Source organism: Triturus cristatus, chromosome 2_1, assembly GCF_964204655.1.
Source record: "Triturus cristatus chromosome 2_1, aTriCri1.1, whole genome shotgun sequence".
NCBI classification, from domain to species: domain Eukaryota; kingdom Metazoa; phylum Chordata; class Amphibia; order Caudata; family Salamandridae; genus Triturus; species Triturus cristatus.
In genome coordinates this window covers 472876462-472889240 of record NC_140581.1, presented here as the reverse complement: position 1 = coordinate 472889240, position 12779 = coordinate 472876462, and positions in this window count along the sequence as shown.

Genomic DNA, 12779 nt, shown 5'->3' with positions numbered 1-12779 from the left:
TGCAAGTAAATGGGTACGCAAAGAAACAAAGAAATTAGGCTCTTAAGTTGGAATGTTAACGGGCTAGGAGACAAAATTAAGAGAAGCATAGTGTTGCAACACATTAAAAGACTGTCACCTGACGTTGTCCTGCTTCAGGAAACGCACCTAGTTGGTAACACGTGTAGAGCAATGTGCAGGTGGGGTTATTCTATGGTGGCTCACGCGGGCTTTACTTCGAGTTCAAGGGGGGTGGGCATTATGAAAAAAAAATCATTTCCATTATCGGTTACGTCCACCCATACAGACGACCGTGGGAGATATGTTGGGGTCACGGTCACATGGGAGGGTCAGGGTGTCACTTTCCTGTCCATTTATGCGCCCCCCGGGCTGCAAGCAGCCACATTTACTGACCTTAGTGCTTTACTGCTTACCCTACCTGAGGGACGTCTTGTCCTTGGCGGAGACTTTAATTCTGTAATATCAGGTGAGCTGGACAGACATCCGCCTCGAGCACTTCCTCCCAGTGCGCACTCTTTTTCTGGCTTTCTGGAGGCGATGGGGCTTGTAGACGTCTGGAGAACTTACAACCCGGACAAAATACAACACACCTTTCACTCTGGGGCGCATAATAGTCTCTCCCGTCTTGACTACGTAATTGTTCCCGCCTCCCAGGTCACCAGCATCCATGAGGTCCGGCACCTCGCAAGAGGCATCTCTGACCATTCCCCCCTATGGGCCCATATAGTGCTTGACCACACACAAGTTGGACGCATTGCCCCCATAAATCCCTGGCACCTTAAAAATCCCAAAACTCGTAAAACTCTGATCAAGTCCATTGACGACTACTTTGTAGAGAATGAGCACACTGTGGACTCCCCTCAAACGCTCTGGGAAGCCTTTAAAACTGTAATCCGGGGCCAGGCCCTATCCCTCATAGCAGGAGTCAAGAGGGAACGATTAAAGGACATCTCTGACGCGGAGCAAGAGATCTATCGACTTGAGCAAGATGCTACCTCGGACACTACGCCCGAAACGCTTCATCTGCTCCGGCTACGCCAAGATGAGTATAGAGCACTGGCCACTGACCGAGCTAAGCTAATGGGACAAGAAAGGCTGGGCCGCGTTTACGATTGGGGGGACAGGCAGGAAAATTGCTCGCTTGGCTAGACAAAAAGGAGCAAGCTAGTCGACTTGTTGCAGAACTCAGAGGGCCTGACGGCCAGCACATAGTAGATCCTCAAGATATAGCCGAACGCTTTGCATCCCACTTTCACACAGTCTACAACTCGGTGGCCCCATATACACAAGCTGATTCCTTAGACCTCCTGAGAGACATCTCTCTCCCCCTACTCCCAGAATCTGACCGTCTCTTTCTTGATAGTGCCCTCTCCACTGATGAAATCGCCCAAGCAATACGTGTGATCTGTCCAGGCAAAGCGCTTGGTCCGAACGGCATCCCCATTGAGCTGTATACGCTCTGCCCCGATAAATTGGGTCACTACTTGAAGTCCATGTACATCAGCAGCCTGGAAAAGGGAATATTGCCTCTGGATCAAAGAATGGCGACCATCTTCACTATATACAAAGAGGGGAAACCCAAAACTGACTGCGCCTCGTACCGGCCCATCTCGCTGCTTAACGCAGAGCCCAAAATCCTTGCTAAAGTACTTGCCAACGGACTTATCAAAGTCATAGGAGACTTAGTGCATCCCGATCAATCAGGATTCATGCCTCGGAGGAACACGGCCTTAAATTTGTGCAGGTTGCATGGAGTGCTGGGCAGGGTGCCATCCATTCAGGAAGATGCAGTTGTGGTGTCTCTTGACGCTACGATGGCGTTCGACACCCTGGAGTGGCCATATCTTTTTGCGGTACTAGCGAAACTAGGGTTCGGCCCGGTATTCATTAAATGGGTGCAGCTACTCTACAGAGCGCCTATGGCGCAAATTGTTGTAAACAATAAGAAATCCGCTCCCTTCGCTCTCACTCGTGGGACCCGCCAGGGCTGCCCCCTCTCTCCCCTTCTGTTTGCCCTGGCCCTTGAGCCTCTCGCGGCCTGGATCCGTAATGATACAGCACTCCGAGGGCTGCGGTGGTTGAGAGATTGGGAGGATCGCATCTCTCTCTACGCGGACGACATCCTTCTTTATCTTGCCTCACCTAGGTGGTCCTTGATTGTAGTGTTTGACATCCTAGACATATTCGGGAGGTACTCCGGATTCCGAGTTAATTGGTAAAAATCACTCATATATGTTCTCCGCGGGAACCCTCCCGAACTACCACGAGGCTGCCCCATTTCAATAGTGACTGAAGGCTTCAAATACCTCGGTATATTTATCTCCCTTGACCCTGCGACCAGATACACCCGCAACCTGGTCCCTCCCCTACAGAGGCTCAGAAGTGATATCGAGACCTGGAAGCTGCTCCCGATCTCCCTACTGGGCAAGGCAGCCCTCTTTAAAATGATGTCCCTGCCCCGTTTCCTCTATGCATTGCAAAACTTGGCCGATCCCGTCCCCAGCTCCTACTTTAAGGAAATAGAAGGGCTCCAGAGGGACCTGCTTTGGGGTGGGAGACCACGCATAGCATTAACAAAACTCACACTCAGCTGGTATGATGGTGGAATTGGGCTGCCAGACGTACAAAAATACTATTGGGCGGCACATCTCACAGCTATAAATCACAGCACTTACGGTCGCCCCGACGATCCAGGATTCCGTATGGACCGTTGGATCCTGCCCGGAGGGACCTTCACCCGAGCGCTCTATTCCAAACCTAACACGCATCCACTGACGGGCCCCACTAACCACACAGTAAAGCTATGGCATGTCGCGAACCAATCCCTGGGCTGGACTAACAGGCTAACTCTTGCTACCCCACTGTGGGATTCCCAGCGACTGGGAGACTTGGGTGCTTCCAAAGGATTCGACAAATGGGACCTGATCGGGCTCTCTACTATTGGGGACCTTTGGGAGGCGGGGCGGGTAAAACCTTTTAGCACTCTCCAAAAACAATACGCATTGGCGGCTTCTGAGCTTTTTAGATATTACCAGGTCTGCCATGTATTGCACTCTGTGTTGCCCCGAGGCGGCTCCCCACCGGCTAGCTCGCCATTGGAGGATAGGCTGCTGGATGGATATCTCCCTGACAGGGCTATCTCTTTAACCTATAAAAAACTTATCAACAACATGAGCGACCCCTTGGTTCAGCTCCGGGAGAAATGGATGGGAGATGGCATTGAGCTAGATGACAAAAGCTGGCAGACTGCGGTCTCCTCCCCCAGGGAGGTCGCTATATCAGCGCGGCTCCGGTTGGTGCAGCTGAAAATCCTTCATAGAACATACATAACTGGCTCCCAACTGGTACACATGGGTGGTCAGACGGACGGGTCCTGCAAACGGGGGTGTACCCACCGGAGCACCTTCATGCATACTCTATGGCACTGCGGGCCAATCCAAGAATTCTGGCGTAAAACACATGTGGTTATGAGTGAGGCGCTGGGGGTGGAGATCCAGCACGAGGCGCCCAGATGCCTCCTAAATATATGGAAGCCCACAGACCTTTCTACCGGTGCCACACAATGGGTCACGCTAGGCTGTATGATAGCCAAAAGAAACATTGCGCAGCTCTGGGGGGCCTCACACACACCTACCATTATGAACTGGAAAAAAGACCTTGATTGGTGCATGCAGAGAGAGAAGTTTGTATACATGGCTCGAGGCTGTCCCCGTAAATGGTCTAAGATATGGTCCCCATGGAACATATATCGTGGAAACATCTGTACCCCCCCTCACATGCCCAACGATGATGTCTCCCTGTCCCCGTGATTTCCATAATGTATGATTACTGTATTACTATGTATATGGAACCTTGCGATACCCCCTGTATTGACTGTTGGATACTATGCCATGTTGTCGAGTTTGTTCAATAAAAAGATTTATAAAAAAAAAAAAGTCTTGATTCAGTCTAACACCTGGGTAATATTCTAAGGTAAGGAATCTGTAGCTAGATAGAGTCTCTACCAGATAGGGCGATGGTAAGTGACTTTTTCTATTTGACCAGACCTCAAAGGTAATTCATCACCAGTTTGAATAATTTCTCGAGTCTTCTTTAATCATTTTGGGAAATCATTCTGTAGGGCCCAAACCTGTACAATAAACATTCCACAGGTCCCAGTGTCCCGCAAGGCAGAGATATTAACATCCTTTCCTTCTTTGTTTATTATTACAACTGGCAAATGGAGCAGTTGATTATAAGCAATAGTTATGGAAGACTCAATATAAGTGAACCAGTGCACCCCTGTCTTTGTTTCAGGAAAGAATTTTGAATGTGCTTGTTTCTTTAAAGGTGTTTAGGGACAGGACAATAACAGATGGTCTGCAGCTCCACAAAACCACCACAAACTGACCTTAAGCCAACGCTCCTTTTCATTCTCAGACATAGGTCTCTTGACATTTCATACTTACTTGGGCTCTTCATGAGACAGTGGCTCTGTAGAGATTTCACATTCCCAGACAACAAAGTTTTCCGAAACGTTAAGTAACCCAATCAAACCTTCCTTCAAAACTTCCCTTTTTTCTTTGGTCTTTCTTATAATTAATGTTCAATTAAAAGTATTACATCATTCAGTTCTACAAAAGAAGTATGAGTCTGAGATCGTATGAGCTTATTCTTTATCTGTTTTTTTAACCCAGAACAAAAGAGTCATCTGAGTTATTTTTAGCTTGGTAGCCATTTGGCAAAATCATGTCATATAACTCAAAACATCGATTGTACATTGCTGAACATCACGCGAGGCTTCTTCAGCAGAGTACTCCAAATTGGTTCATTCACACATCTTAAAGGCTGACAAAAATATACCACAGGACTCTAAAGTAGCATTTGAGTTGGTTGCTAAGGTAGTTACCTTAGGCAATGAAGGAGCAGAAAGGGAACTAATAAAATTACAAACTGTGGGTTGATCCGGACTAAGCCATAGAGAGTGAAAAATAAATATGTCATAAGTCAATCCAGAAGCTTGTTTAACATAACTGTATCCCCAGAAAACAAATGGAGCACATCAAGGGACTACATGCCTAGCTGTACACCAGGACACCAAAGTTTGTTTCACTGGCTATTTCTCAATGCACAATTGCTGTAAAGTGTACTAGGTCCTGCACAGGATCCATATTAATACAGAACCTACAAAATCAGTGTCATTGCAACTTGTCAAGGACTAGGTGTAAAAGTGGACTATCCAGTGCCCTTTGAGATTCCCCAAAGCAAGTGTGACTTCTCCTAGTTGCCACGGTGCCACAACGTAAATATAGTAATATAAGAAAGGTGTCAGCACATTGTTTAGATCAATGTAGTTCTTAATTGAAGATGCTGGCAGCCTTCATAAAATCAGCAAAGCCCCAAACTGTTCCTGACATCAGGAAGGAGAAACGTTCTGAGCAAGATAAAGTTTCAGATCAGAAGACCCACAAGGAAATGAATCCAAACTACTTCGGGAAAAATTGGCAACGATTGTGAGAGACGATAAGCAAAACAACAGATAAAAGAGGATAATGCCAGTGGAAGAATCCAATCTACTAGGAAAAATCAGGGAAGGACAAAAATATACAGCAATGGAGTAAAGAGTGTGACGAAAAATCAGGTAACCAAATGCATTGCAATACATCCTGCCAAGTGCCCTCTTTTATGGGTTTAATGGGAGCAGAAAGAACTATTGATGGACAGAATGCAGAACAATGTCATACATTCACCCCAGTACAGAGATCTTGGCCTAAATCCATCGTTTTTTTGCTCACCATGCCATTCCAGTTTGGACCCAGCCATATGCTAATCAGTCTTTACCCTGTGCCCAAGGGGAACAGTCCAGCCCGAACTGCCAGGCCAGGTCCTCCCTGGACTGGAAACAAGCATCCTACTACCGGTTTCAGGGTTTCACCTCTCTTCAGCCAGGATAGCTTGATTCCAGTGGCATGGAGAGCACGGAACTTACGTCTGAGCATACCCGTCCCACTCGGGGTGACAAATGCAAAAAGAACTATTGATGGACAGAATGCAGAACAATGTCATACATTCACCCCAGTACAGAGATCTGGGCCTAAATCCATCGTTTTTTTGCTCACCATGCCATTCCAGTTTGGACCCAGCCATATGCAAATCAGTCTTGACCCTGTGCCCAATGGGAACAGTCCAGCCCGAACTGCCAGGCCTGGTCCTCCCTGGACTGGAAACAAGCATCCTACGACCGGTTTCAGGGTTTCACCCCTCTTCAGCTAGGTTAGCTTGATTCCTTTGGCATGGAGAGCACAGGACTCACGTCTGAGCATACCCGTCCCACTCGGGGTGACAAATGCAAAAAGAACTATTGATGGACAGAATGCAGAACAATGTCATACATGCACCCCAGTACAGAGATCTGGGCCTAAATCCATTGTTTTTTTGCTCACCATGCCATTCCAGTTTGGACCCATACATATGCAAATCAGTCTTGACCCTGTGCCCAATAGGAACAGTCCAGCCCGAACTGCCAGGCCAGGTCCTCCCTGGACTGGAAACAAGCATCCTAGGACCGGTTTCAGGGTTTCACCCCTCTTCAGCCAGGATAGATTGATTCCAGTGGCATTGTGGTGACCAAATATTAATATATGATTAGCACAGTATATCTAAAACCAGTCCGCTTAGTTTTAGCCTAACCAATAGTCCGAAACTCCTGTTAGGCCTAATGCGATAAAAGGGCCGGGAGCAGAACGACGGCCATTTTGGTTTGAGGCTCCCTCGCTGTTCGGTCACATGGTCTTTTCTGTCCACCATTTACCCTTAGTTTATCATGCTCTGGTTAGGATGAAGTAATCGAGTCAAATATATAGTTAAGCCCAGTGTATCTAATATGTCTAATCAATATGAAGTCGCAGTTTGTTATTCATGTGCTGCAACCCACTGAGCTATCTTTGTAATGTGCAAGCTTCAGGTGTATAGAATTGTTTCTGTAATGTGGAAGCTTCTATCTTATTCTTGCCTTCTCAGTAAGAGACCTGTTATGCTACATTGCTTTCCTCCAGTTAAGTCTATAATATGAATGTTTCTGTATGTTTTTGTTATAAGAAATAGAAGCTTGATAATGGCAGAAAGACATCTGATGCAGACATTTGTTCTGTAGCTCCGTGCATGGCACAATCCCCCTCCCTCTTGGAGTGTGATTTACTAAGAGCAGCTGAAAGTAAACGGTCTGAGGCCCCAAGGCCGAGTTGTGAGATAAGCACATTCCTGTGCCTGAGCTGAGCTAATTATGTGCGCCAAATATGGGTCTTCCTCTCCTCCGAGCCAACTTGTAGATTTCCATGTGCTGACTTCATGTATTCACTGAAAGTATATCTGTCTGGTTTTGACTGTAATTCGTCAGTCTTCCTCGGCGCACCTGATGGGTGAGGGTCGATGAGGCTCCTCTATATAGAGTTCTGTCTGGCCAATAAACGCTTGAACCTTCTACGTTGCCAACTGCTCATTATTTGACTTACATTGCGGGCCACTGGTAAGTGTGGCCTTTGAGATGAAATTTTGTATACAACAGCATGGAGAGCACGGGACTCAAGTCTGAGCATACCCGTCCCACTCAGGGTGACAAATGCAAAAAGAACTATTGATGGACAGAATGCAGAACAATGTCATACATTCACCCCAGTACAGAGAGCTGGGCCTACGTCCATCTTTTTTTGCTCACCATGCCATTCCAGTTTGGACCCATACATATGCAAATCAGTCTTGACCCTGTGCCCAATAGGAACAGTCCAGCCCGAACTGCCAGGCCAGGTCCTCCCTGGACTGGAAACAAGCATCCTAGGACCGGTTTCGGGGTTTCGCCCTAAGTGGGATGGGTATGCCCAGACGTGGGTCTCTTACTCACTGTGCCACTGGATTCAAGCTAGCCTGGCTGAAGAAGGGTGACATACCCTGAAACCGGTCCCAGGATGCTTGTTTCCAGTCCAGGGAAGACATGGCCTGCCAGTTCGGGGTGGACTGTTCCCATGAGGTACAGGGTCAGACTGATTTGCATATGGCCATGTCTGAACTGGGGTGGCGTAGTGGGCAAAAGAACGATGGATTTAACCCAGATCTTTTGACTGGGGGAGAATGTTGGCATTGTCAGCATTCCGTCTATCATTTGTTTGCTTAATGGAAGCAGACCACTCAGGCGGAGACTCTAGCACAATCTAGAATTGGGAAGTTCCAAATAACCACCAATGGACACCAAAAACACCATGTGAGTGAAACAAGGTAAGGCAACTAACCTAATCGAACCATGCATCGAGAACAACCATATTGAAGATGGCAAAGTGGACAGAATCGTAGAATGGGTGGTGGGAGCGAAGTACAGATGTTTTAAATTTGCATCAAGATACAACAATAAATTAAACTGCATAAACGGCACCCAAGTGTGATTAACAGGAAAAGGGAGTACATTTATAGTAGAGTATAGTGAGCTTGTTGGAACACAGAGAATGCATGCCACTCCCACGGCTGTCCGCCTGCTCCTTTACCTTGCTGCGGCTGGAGAACATGTGCATCTTTGTTGACTCCATACCTTGCTTTTACCTTCGCAGGTCTGTCCTTTATCCGAATTACCCATCTTTGGGCACCTGCTGAATTACCTTTTGCTTCCCTGGCGCCTGGCCAATTATGCGTAGCTTGCATGTTTCCAGGTAACTCACTGGTACGTGCTCCACAATTCGGGCTCACTCATTACGTGACACCCTTCAATTTTAACAGAATTATCCTTTACCTTTGGTTCTAGATCCCTTTGTGGACCAATGTGGCCTACTCCTCCATCTCCTCCATTATGTTGGTTGTTTCCGATGCATGGTTCGATTGGGTTAGTTGTCTTACCTTGTTTCAATCATGTCGTGTTTTTGGTGTGTTCACCGTTTGTCCTGTAAAATTTAGTGTACCATATTCAACCACAGCTAATATTCAGCCTCTTGGGCCTAGCCTGTGACCTTAATTTCTCACTATAGGCAGTTACCAGCCTGTGCTCACCTTGGCCTCCACTATTTGTAAATTACATTACTGTTGTTAAGCCATATAAATACTCTTTCTTCTGTTTCCTTCCCTTCTTTCTTCCTCTCCCCTCATTTTCCTTTTTTTAGCAAGCGTCCTTCTCCGGCCATATTTTCCTTGTCCTGATGATGATCCCATTGTTATATTAGGGGTCGAAACGCCGTCGACTTCAGCACCTTGACACTGATTTGTTCAAATATTTACTGTAACCTTGTGCAATGGTGCTCTCCATATGCTTGTGGCCTAACTGTTAATTGTATTGTTGCCACATATGACGTTTCCTGAGTTCTTCAAATTGTTCTTCCCTAATACTGTCCCATTTTCCATGTTCTACGTTTTATTCATGATGTAAATAAAATGATCTATATTCCTATTGGGATTATTATAACACAGTCTTTATTGTATCACTGTGTTGATTGTTGTCGTTTATCTATGTTGTAAGGGACCATTGTTCCTGTATAAATACTTGCACCTTAGGTCCCTCTCAGATTACTTGGGTTCTTTTGTTTTCTGCATAATATATCTTGGATCAAGCGTTTATATGAAAGAACTCTGCCTTGACTGGAAACCTATGACATCTGTGCTCTTTAAAAAAAAAAAGATGTAAAATCTGAGATTTTTTGCACCATGCGGTTACCTAGAGCCCCACGAAACCAGCATTCAACACCATCCGCTACCCATTTGAGACCCCTCCTTGTTCCCCTGGGTGCAGACGGCCCAGAGCAGGCACATAGGAGACTTCTTCCTCTTCCAAAACGCCATGACTGAATGAACTGCATGAACTTGAGTAAACTCTAATCATTTGCTTTAGTCAGCCCATAAAAGTGACAGATGATGCAGGAGGTGACAAATTCTTTGGCTGCAGGGGCAAGCTGAATGAAGACTACGAGGGAGCTGAAGTTTCTCCAATCAGAGAGCACTGTGAGTAGTTCTTTCCTCTGAATTATCCTCAAGGTCACGGCAACATCATGCCAGACTGTAGAGATTTCATGCAGACCTAAATTCCATGTCATGCTGAAGACGGCCGCAGCTCTCATAAGACCTGAAGCTACCTACCATGAGAGGTGCTGTCACACCCTGGGGCCCACTTAGTCACCTATTGGCCATCTAGGGCTGACTCTTACCTACGACTATGCACTTCTTCTCACATTATGATCCTGTGATCTTGTTGGTTTCATCTTGTTCTTGTGGCCTTTATTGGAGTATGAATAAAAGAAGAAACTTCCATCACCTTTCCAAAAGCAGTAGTAGAGCACAGAACATGACAGAAATGCGTGTGTACGTGTGTGTTTGGTTTGGGTGCACTCATGAGTGCACAAATATTCACAAATCTTTCCAAAACAAAAAGTTCATCCACCTTTACTCCTTATTGGAAAGGTTGTGGTGAACCATCAAATGGGGGCTGAGAAAAAGGGGGGTTTTGAAACACTTTGTTCCATGCAATTTCCATGGGAAGTTTTAGACATCAGTACAGAAAAAAAGGCTGAGTAGAAGTATACCAAGTTTGGCAGAAAGCTAGATCTTTATTTTGAAAGCGTGGTTTTTGTGATTCGGTGTAAATCTGTTCAGCTGTTTTTGAGAACTTAAGGTTAAACAAATAGAGACATCTAGCGCCACTGGACTTAAAAAACAATTTCTCATAAGCCATCTCAGTCCCTTGGGACCGAGACCAGTCTTGCGGGACCAAGTACTTTGACTGGCTGGCCACAATTTGAAGGAAAGTGTTGTAGCCACTATTACAGAACTTGGGAACTCAGTCCCCTGGGCCCAAAAATAAAGCAAGCATTTGAAATGCAATCGGTCCCGCCTTTGGGACCTTATATGTATTTAGCTAGGCAGCACATTAGCCTGGGTGCTGAAACATCTACTGTTCTTTAACATGGATGGAAAGTAAGCACCAAACTGCGTGACACGCCAGGTATGGGAACACATGGAGAGAAATATTGCCTTTTAGCAGGAAATGGTATAGTCCAAAGATCTGTTTTTAATATGAAACCAGGACCTTCAGTGGTCATATCACTGAAAATACAAGATTTGGAAAAAATAATATTGTCTATGGGTGCTTGTGGAAGACAATTTCTATGGACTAGAATCTAGAGAATGCTAAAGTGATTCTGGTATGTGATTCTGGTGACCTCTGCTGTTTGTTTTCTATTAAGAAAGTTAACTAGAGGCAGTTTCCAGAAAAAGTTTAAAAAAAGAAAGTCCTTCAGCAGAAAGCAGTTCTGGTATTTTACGGACCTCTGCTGGTCACTTTCTATCAAGACAGTCAGAAAGAGGCAGTTGAACAGAAAAAACAGTCCCTAAGCGGAAGCAGACAAGTCCTAGGGCTACTCTCCAGAGCCCACAAAGTACATACACATATAAGTATATACCAAAGTATATATACTGAAGTATATACTAAAGTATATACACAAGAGGTCTCGAATGCTCGACTTAAAAAGAATGTAAATTGGGTAGGGCAAGGATATCCTGACCACCCAAAATTAAAAATATATATTTTTGGGGGGGTCCCCACAGTCCTCCCACAGGAGTCTGTGCATGTGCTCCCACTGGAGTACCACAAGACCTGTTAAATAAAAAAAGATAACATGGGGTGGGTTGTCTGTGGGACATTGTCTGCTCAAAAGTGGTTGGGTGCAAGGCCATGTGAAGTGGGGGAGTTTGCCACAGACGTATGATAATAAAATCTTATTTTTGATTTTTTTAAACATAGAAATTAACTAAAAAAGAAAACAAAAGTCTTAAATGGAGCTATACTTAAGTAAGGTAGCAAGATTTTAATCTATGTTAAAAAAATAAGTAAAAATTCACTGAAAAAAACAATGGTTTTGGTGGAGCTAAATTCAAAACCTTAAGTGGAGCTATACAGAGTTCTTCTAATAATCGAAATAATACAATTTAAAAACCAAAGAATGCTGAAATTCAAATGTTTTACATAACAAACCTAAGTATAACTTGCACTGCTTATGATTTCACACATTACATCACTGATTACATCTGAAACCTATGGTGGTGCAAGTCAGTAGGTCAGTTACGTATAACTGGTACTTGTGAATCTCAGTGATTCTTTTTTGTTTTAATGCATTAGTTTTTTATTATTCGAAGACCTACATATAATTCCACCTACACATTTGATTTTTTTCAGTGAAGAAAAAAAGTAAATATCTATATTTCCAATGAAACCATGGGCTCCTCAGTCCAAGGGTGTGAAAACGAGCCACACCATCCGATATTCAGGCACATAGTATTTATTTTTGTAGGTAGTACATCAGTCATGATGTGTTTCGACCCCACACTAGGGGCCTGATTTGGATAGCGGTCAGTCGGACCACCCGACAAGCAGTAGGCGGTCCGACCGCTGCATTAGGATATGACTGCTGGGCTGGCGGTCGCCAAGTGCTCCTTTTCATTGCAGCTTGTGCTGTGCCCTGGAAAAGGGTCGCAGCACAAGCCGCCGTGAAAAGGAGCACTTCCTGCACATCCATGCACTGTGTGTCATGCACCATGTGGTGCATGACACATGGTGCATGGACTTGAGTGGGGGCACTACATGTGCCCTCAGGGCTACTTTACAGTGGCCCATGAAGGACGGAGGCTTTGTTTGGGGCCCCAAATTCCCTTTCTGACAGCCTTTTCATGGCAGTTTTCCTGACATGAAAAGGCTGTCGGAAAGGGATATCGTAATCCAGATAGTGGTGCCTGCCTCAGTGGTAAACAGCCTTTAGTGCACGGTTACTAGTGCGCATACC